The sequence below is a fragment of the Schistocerca nitens genome, chromosome 5 (genome assembly GCF_023898315.1).
Source record: "Schistocerca nitens isolate TAMUIC-IGC-003100 chromosome 5, iqSchNite1.1, whole genome shotgun sequence".
In the NCBI taxonomy this organism is placed as follows: domain Eukaryota; kingdom Metazoa; phylum Arthropoda; class Insecta; order Orthoptera; family Acrididae; genus Schistocerca; species Schistocerca nitens.
In genome coordinates this window covers 695,148,864-695,157,949 of record NC_064618.1, presented here as the reverse complement: position 1 = coordinate 695,157,949, position 9,086 = coordinate 695,148,864, and the positions used below count along the sequence as shown (strand labels likewise).

Below are 9,086 nucleotides of genomic sequence, written 5' to 3'. Positions count from 1 at the left end.
TCAGTACTTTAACATTGTGGATCTCCTTATGAAAATTTTTGTCCATACAGACATGGTCTCGCTGCCACTCGCCCTTCCTCCAGTCTGGATGATTCCATGTTTTAAGTTTACTTGGCTTCCTCTTAAAGTATGTTGATTTACATATAAGGTTGTGTTCTCTGCTGAGTTCTACAAGTCTTTCACCGTTTTTGTTCGTAAATTTGTGTGGACTCCATTTTCCAATTATATCTTTATATTTCCTTTTTTTTCCCAACTGAGCATTGAAATCTCCCAATACGATTTTTACATTCTTTTTATTTACTCTGTTCACAGTTTGTTCTAGAAGGTCCCAAAATTTATCTACCTCTTCCTTTGTTTTTGTTAAACAATTTTTTTTCATTTGTTGGGGCATGAGCATTTACTATTGTATAGGTTTTATTCATTGTTTTAAAGCCTAGAGTCGCAATTCTTGGTGATACTGCTTGGAAATCCGTTACTGAATCTATAATTTTTATGTTTACTAAAAACCCTGTTCCAAACTGGGGACATTGTTTCATTGCCTTCGGTCCTGGTTTCCCATTATAAATTCTGTATCCTTGTGATTCGAATGGGTCCTATGTGGTGTTTCTCATTTCTTGGATCCCTGTTATTAATTTTTTTTGTTTGTTTAGTTCATCTGTGAGCTCCTTGAGTTTCCCGGTCTGAAGTAGTGAGTTTATGTTGTGTGTTGCTATATAATTTATTTGCTCATGTTTAATCTTCTTTTTGTGTTTTAGTGTGCATTTGGATGGTTGCAAACGCTCCGATTCGTTGCTGTCTTCTAGTTGACTACCCACCGAATCCGATGTAGCCTTTTCCTGCCTTTTTGAGCAGGACGGTGGAATTTTTTTCCTAAAAGACCTTTCTATTTTTGGCTTTCGAAGGTTGTCAACCGTAGTTGAAGCAAGCTCCGATTTAGAACTACGGTTGTTAACCGCAGAGTGTGTGTTTGGTCCGCGAGAGCTATTTTATTTCACTCGAGTCCGCCAGTAAACCGGTGAGGACTTCCCTATCCGCCACCTGGGACGCGCCACGTAGGAGTATCACCCCTCCTCCTACTATGACAGCATTATTAATGCATGTAATAATTTTTTCACATTTGTTTCCAGATTAACTACCAGTTGTTCAAGTTGACTGCTATTGAAGTGAACAAAAATAGCACGAATTTGTGTTAACAGTGTTGACACATTTTGTTATGTGTGTAGAGAAGTGACATTTGCTTCACAAAAGCAGCAAATAACTCCAGTGATTAAAAAAGCTTACAGTTTTATTTTTTGTTGCAAAATAGCTGATCAGGATAAACCCTCGGCTCCACATTTGATCTAGAGATTTGGCGCTCTCTAAAGGTAAGGCTGAGATTTTAGCATCAAGATTGCAGCAGAGCAATTTTCTGGAAAGAAATGTAAATGTTTCATTCTACCGCAGAAGAGAGCAACAATTCACTCCTATTTTTAACATGCAAGATAGTCTTGTGGCATGTGCAGACATAAATGGTCTAACGAAGGCTCTCAGAATTGATTACAACACTGATGAGTGGAGACTCTTTATTGATTCGCCAAAGTTGAACTTAAAAGTAGTGCTTTTACATATTGGTAATGAGCTTCCTTCTGTTCCAGTAGGTCATAGTGAGCATTTGAAAGTGTCGTACCAAAACCTGAAAATTTTACTAGAAGCCAGATTTGTAGTGACTTGAAAGTTGTTACACTGCTATTAGGCATGCAGTTGGGGTATACTAAGTATTGCTGCTTTCTCTGTGAATGGGGTAGCCGAACTCGTGCATCTCATTACAGCAAACATGAATGGCCCACCAGAAAATCTCTTCAACCAGGAAGACCCTAAAAAGATTCTGCTCCCGCCCATGCACATATCATGAAAAACTATTATTTTAGCTTATGTTTTAGCTACTATTTTAGCTGATGTTCCCGAGTATGTCTATAAACGTCAAGCCAAGTGAGAATGGTCATCTTCTGAATTTATCTCAGAACAAAATATGTAATTATAAATACTGTACATATGGACATTTAACATTTGTAATCCTTTATACACATTTGTGGCCAGTTAATTTATATATTTTCTTTTATGCTGGTACAAAGTAGACTTACAAAGTATTTTCATTCATGTAATATTATTTTCATTTTTGCTTAATATTTGACTTTTGTACTTCCACAATGGCACTGAAATTGGTCATTCCATAACACATTACATAATTGAAGTAATTATTCATTTAAAATTTGTTATGCTGAATCCTGGAATATGAACGCATATTTAGTTAGTGACTTATTTATACAAAAGTGTGGATTACTTAAAAAAACTGGAGCTAAATATTTCTGAAGATAATGATTTTGTATCATTTTATATTGAAATAAACATAACTAACTCAAAATCATGCTATTTACACACTTTCACTTCAAATATGTTGTTCATTGTTATCAATATATCTACCTTCAATCAATCTATTTTATTTTTTAAATTTTCTACTCTCGCTGTCCAGTTAAGAGATCTAACGTACTTCGCTCCGATCCGTAGACTGCCACTTCTGTTTCTCCTCATGACAACATCGTCCTGAGTAGTCCCCACCCGTAGATCCAAATGGGGAACTATTTTACTTCCGGGATGTTTTATCCAAGAGGGCGGCATCATCATCTAACCATACAGTAGAGCTGAACGCCCTCAGTAAAAATTCCGGCTTTGGTTTCCCCTTGCTTTCAGTCGTTCGTAGTAGCGGCACAGCATGGCCGTTTTGGATGATGTTACAAGGCCAGATCAGTGAGTCATCGGACTATTGCCCTGCTACTACTGAAAAGGCTGTTGCCCTCTCCAGGAACGACATGTTTGTCAGGCCTCTCAACAGATGCCACTCTGTTGTGGTTGTACGACTTTATGGCTATCAGTATCGCTGTGGCACGCAAGTTGCTCCACCGAGGCAAGATCATTGGTTCATGAGGGAAATATGATATAACGGTACCAATGTAAAAATAAATTCCTTTACACTCCGCAAAAAATCTTTCGTTCATCCGTAATATAATACCAAAAAAATTCCAATGATTGCTGCTTACTGCTACTAAACTAAAACTCGACTTTTCACACAAAACACCAAAGCTCAACTGTCTCCCTACTCTCGTCTCCTCACGATCAGCAGATAAATCTGGCAGACAAAACAGCAAAGCAAATATCACTTCTAATTCATCTCTGTTCAGAGCAGCTTCTCTGCCGAGCTAGCACGCGCGTGTCTAAGCAATGCAGACCTCATGAGCGTGATTTCAGACTTCCAAATAAGAAATATTCCTAGAAAAAACTACACACACACCTTTCAGTGATGCTGCTAGGAGAATCTGACAGGCCACTGAAAGGCATAAGCCGAAACTATACCCCTGAAGTAGACGACATTACATCAGGAATACTGATAGCCTTGGGATAGTCAGCGTGAACTCTTCCATCTGGTGTGGAAGATGTATGAGACAGATGAAATATCCTCAGACTTCAAGAATAATTTAATAATTCCTATCCCAGAGAATTCGGTTGCTGACAGGAGTCAACATTACAGAACTAATATTTTAGCAAGTCCTGGTTGAAAAATACTAACACTAATTCTTCACAGAAGAATGGAAAATCCGGTAGAAGCCAACTTCGGGAGGGATCAGTTTGGATTCTGGAGAGATGTAGGATCATACGAGGCAATACTGACCCTACGACGTATCGCAGAGGATAGGGTAAGGAAAGGCGAACCTACATTTATCCCTACGACTTATCTTAGTTGACAGGTTAAGTAAAAGCAAACATACATTTATAGCATTTGTAGACTTATAGAAAGCTTTTGACTATGTTGGTTGGAATAATCTCTTTGAAATTTTTAAGGTAGCAGCAGTAAAATCCAGGGAGCGAAGGTCTGTTTACAAATTGTACAGAAGATAGAAGGCAGTTGTGATAGTCTAGGGGCCTGAAAGGAAGGCAGCGGTTGAAAGGGGTTTTCGCCTATCCCTGATACTGATATTATTCAATACGTACATTGAAGAAGCACTAAAGGAAACCAAAGAAAAATTTGAAGTAAGAATTAAAGTTCAGCGAAAGGAAATAAAAAATTTGTGGTTTTCCGATGACACTGTAATTCTGTCATGAACAGCAAAGTATTTGGAAGATCAGTTGAACGAAATATACGATGTAATGAAAGGAGGATATAAGATGAACATTGTTGTTGTTGTTGTTGTTGTGGTCTTCAGTCCTGAGACTGGTTTGATGCAGCTCTCCATGCTACTCTATCCTGTGCAAGCTGCTTCATCTCCCAGTAACTACTGCAACCTAAATCCTTCTGAATCTGCTTAGTGTATTCATCTCTTGGTCTCCCTCTACGGTTTTTACCCTCCACGCTGCCCTCCAATACTAAATTGGTGATCCCTTGATGCCTCAGAACATGTCCTACCAACCGATCCCTTCTACTAGTCAAGTTCTGCCACAAATTTCTCTTCTCCCCAATCCTATTCAATACCTCCTCATTAGTTATGTGATCTACCCATCTAATCTTCAGCATTCTTCTGTAGCACCACATTTTAAAAACTTCTATTCTCTTCTTATCCAAACTATTTTTCGTCCATGTTTCACTTCCGTACATGGCTACACTCCTTACAAATACTTTCAGAAACGACTTCCTGACATTTAAATCTATACTCGATGTTAACAAATTTCTCTTCTTCAGAAACGCTTTCCTTCCTATTGCCAGCCTACATTTTATATCCTCTCTACTTCGACCATTATCAGTTATTTTGCTCCCCAAATAGCAAAACTCCTTTACTACTTTAAGTGTTTCATCACCCGACTTAATTCGACTACATTCCATTAAATGAACATTAACAAAAGCAAAATAAGGATGGCGAATGTAATCGAATTAATCAGGTGATGCTAAGGGAATCAGATTAGAAAACGAGATAATTAAAATAGATGAGATTTTTTCTGGGCAGAAAAACAACTGGCAAAGGCGGAAGTACAGAGGATGAAAAATGTAGAATGGCTAATGGCAAGAAAAGCATGTAACACAATATCCATATCTAACTTGTTTGGTCTTACTTAATGTGATAACTGTATAACTACGCTCTTCGATGTAAGATCCATGTAAATATTTTATTGATTATTTATTATGATATATGTAGTTGTAATTAAGCTATGGATGTAATGTCAGAGGTAATTTATTGTAAAGGAACGTCAAAAGCTAGAAATTTATTTTTAATGCTGGTTCATGGATAGGGAAAGTACATTTGTAATCATGTAAAACTGGGAGAGAAGTCCCTCCGCAACGGAACTGGCTAGGCTGGAATAGAAAAGGCGTATCTGGCGGTCGAAATGCGAGGCTCCTGTGTGGCATGAGTCAGTCGGTAGCTAGCAGGCAAAGAGCGAGCATATTGCGAACTGAAATAGGAGAAAAGAACTGCATGATTACACTCCTGGAAATGGAAAAAAGAACACATTGACACCGGTGTGTCAGACCCACCATACTTGCTCCGGACACTGCGAGAGGGCTGTACAAGCAATGATCACACGCACGGCACAACGGACACACCAGGAACCGCGGTGTTGGCCGTCGAATGGCGCTAGCTGCGCACCATTTGTGCACCGCCGCCGTCAGTGTCAGCCAGTTTGCCGTGGCATACGGAGCTCCATCGCAGTCTTTAACACTGGTAGCATGCCGCGACAGCGTGGACGTGAACCGTATGTGCAGTTGACGGACTTTGAGCGAGGGCGTATAGTGGGCATGCGGGAGGCCGGGTGGACGTACCGCCGAATTGCTCAACACGTGGGGCGTGAGGTCTCCACAGTACATCGATGTTGTCGCCAGTGGTCGGCGGAAGGTGCACGTGCCCGTCGACCTGGGACCGGACCGCAGCGACGCACGGATGCACGCCAAGACCGTAGGATCCTACGCAGTGCCGTAGGGGACCGCACCGCCACTTCCCAGCAAATTAGGGACACTGTTGCTCCTGGGGTATCGGCGAGGACCATTCGCTACCGTCTCCATGAAGCTGGGCTATGGTCCCGCACGCCGTTAGGCCGTCTTCCGCTCACGCCCCAACATCGTGCAGCCCGCCTCCAGTGGTGTCGCGACAGGCGTGAATGGAGAGACGAATGGAGACGTGTCGTCTTCAGCGATGAGAGTCGCTTCTGCCTTGGTGCCAATGATGGTCGTATGCGTGTTTGGCGCCGTGCAGGTGAGAGCCACAATCAGGACTGCATACGACCGAGGCACACAGGGCCAACACCCGGCATCATGGTGTGGGGAGCGATCTCCTACACTGGCCGTACACCACTGGTGATCGTCGAGGGGACACTGAATAGTGCACGGTACATCCAAACCGTCATCGAACCCATCGTTCTACCATTCCTAGACCGGCAAGGGAACTTGCTGTTCCAACAGGACAATGCACGTCCGCATGTATCCCGTGCCACCCAACGTGCTCTAGAAGGTGTAAGTCAACTACCCTGGCCAGCAAGATCTCCGGATCTGTCCCCCATTGAGCATGTTTGGGACTGGATGAAGCGTCGTCTCACGCGGTCTGCACGTCCAGCACGAACGCTGGTCCAACTGAGGCGCCAGGTGGAAATGGCATGGCAAGCCGTTCCACAGGACTACATCCAGCGTCTCTACGATCGTCTCCATGGGAGAATAGCAGCCTGCATTGCTGCGAAAGGTGGATATACACTGTACTAGTGCCGACATTGTGCATGCTCTGTTGCCTGTGTTTATGTGCCTGTGGTTCTGTCAGTGTGATCATGTGATGTATCTGACCCCAGGAATGTGTCAATAAAGTTTCCCCTTCCTGGGACAATGAATTCACGGTGTTCTTATTTCAATTTCCAGGAGTGTATATAATACTCGAATGAGGCAGCAATGTGCCTTATTATTCACGGCATATTTCGGTCAGTTGTGCAATATATATATATATATATATATATATATATATATATATATATATATCACAGGAGATCGACGCTGCCACCACCTTCATCAAACATTAGCAGTTTAGTACTGTATAACTGCATGGACCAGTTACACGGTTTGGTTTTCAATAATAATTCTGTGTACTCGTTCTGTTAACTTTGTGTTGGGCCTACGTATTTGATCTTTAGCGTTATAAGCCTTTCTGAAGACAAGAAATTTGTTAATATCGAATACAGAGTCAAGTGTTAGAAGACTTTTCTGAAAGTATTTGTATGGAGTGTAGCCATATATGGAAGTGAAACATGGACGTTAAAAAGTTTAGACAAAAAGAGAATAGACGGTTTCGAAATGTGGTGCTACAGAAGAATGCCGAAGATGAGTTGGGTCGATCTCCTAACTAATGAGAACGTAACGTTATTGCATAGAATTGAGGAGAATTTGTGGCAGAACTTTCTCAAAAGAAGTGTTCGGTTGAACACTACGCAGATGGTAGAGCACTTGCCCGCGAAAGGCAAAGGTCCCGAGTTCGAGTCTCGGCCTGGCACACAGTTTTAATCTGCCAGGAAGTTTCATATCAGCGCACACTCCGCTGCAGAGTGAAAATCTCATTCTGGAAACATCCCCCAGGCTGTGGCTAAGCCAGGTCTCCGCAATATCCTTTCTTTCAGGAGTGCTAGTTCTGCAAGGTTCGCAGGAGAGCTTCTGTAAAGTTTGGAAGGTAGGAGACGAGGTACTGGCAGAAGTAAAGCTGTGAGTACCGGGCGTGAGTCGTGCCTCGGTAGCTCAGTTGGTAGAGCACTTGCCCGCGAAAGGCAAAGGTCCCGAGTTCGAGTCTCGGTCGGGCACACAGTTTTAATCTGCCAGGAAGTTTCATATCAGCGCACACTCCGCTGCAGAGTGAAAATCTCATTCTGGAAGCCTGTAGTTTTTTACGTCTGTAATTTGTCGGAATTGTTTCCTTCTGCTGTAATCTGTAAATAATGTTACAACTTCCTTTTATGTAACTTACCATTCAGTATTAATCACTTCTCTTCTAACACGATCATCTCCCGGCGCCTTCTCTCTCTTAGTGCCTCGATGGTTGCCTGCAGCTTATCTGGAACTATTCCCAAGGTGTCTTTACTTTAGACATTGCGTATCTACGTTTTTCTGTAAAGTAATAAACTATTCGCACATTTGAAGAAATCTGGGAAGTATTGCACCACGTCGTTAGTTAATATGATACATGGCTTCTTAACTGACAACATAATTATGGCCCCTATCTACCATTCATTTCTGTTTTGTTTTCCTGATATTTTTATTGCTTTCATTTGATTATCTTAGAATATTTTCATTCCATTGTCTAGAAAACATATACAGGACATCTTTTTTACTTCTGACGACTGTGACTTAATGCGCAGTTATACCACACGCAATCCTTGTCCAGAGTTCCCAATCCGTTGCGTTGACCTTTTGTCTGTTTTCACGATTGGCTTTTTCAGAGCATTACATTGATTTCTAGATCCATCCTGACCTTATAAGTGCCATAAAATAACTGACATATGAACTTTTAAACAAAATATATTTCTGCTACCACTACATAAATCTATTTTGGAGGTAAATTGAAATTCAAATATTCCTTTACTTTTACCAAACAGCGGCCTTTTCGTGCACTGTTTCTTTCAGTTCATAGGATCTGATGCAATTCTTTCAACACCCTATGGAAGAGATAATCCTTCTGAGAGAGGCACGCAGATTCTCTCGTTGGCTTATAGGAGAACTAAGAGATCAAAAAATACGTACGTAATTTGTCACATTCCTTGTGACAAAGACGACGTACGTTGAAAGTAGTGAACGCCATTTTTATTCATAACTTAACAGCAATAACTGCAGTTGTTATAATCAGCTTGTGACCACTTGCTAATTAATACCTGATGAGGGACCATTGTATTACAAGAATTAGGCGGATACGTTTAGTTGCTTAAAGAATGGTCTCCAGATTGTCTGAAGACGTCAGCAAAAGATATTTTCTTATTAGACTGTTCAGTGAAATTATACTCTGAATTTAGAACTCATATACAATAATTTAGATTTAGCATGAACATACGACTTTATTGAAATTAGGGAAAACATTTTCGTAGCTCCTAGATCAATGCTGCTACCC

General features: G+C 41.3%; 1 non-coding gene across 1 annotated transcript; it reads left to right on the top strand.

The window, feature by feature from the left end:
* The first annotated feature begins 7,715 nt into the window (after positions 1-7,715).
* On the top strand, positions 7,716-7,790 carry Trnas-cga (transfer RNA serine (anticodon CGA)). Its single transcript has one exon. It is a non-coding gene; the product is annotated as a tRNA-Ser (tRNA).
* Positions 7,791-9,086: the final 1,296 nt, after the last annotated feature.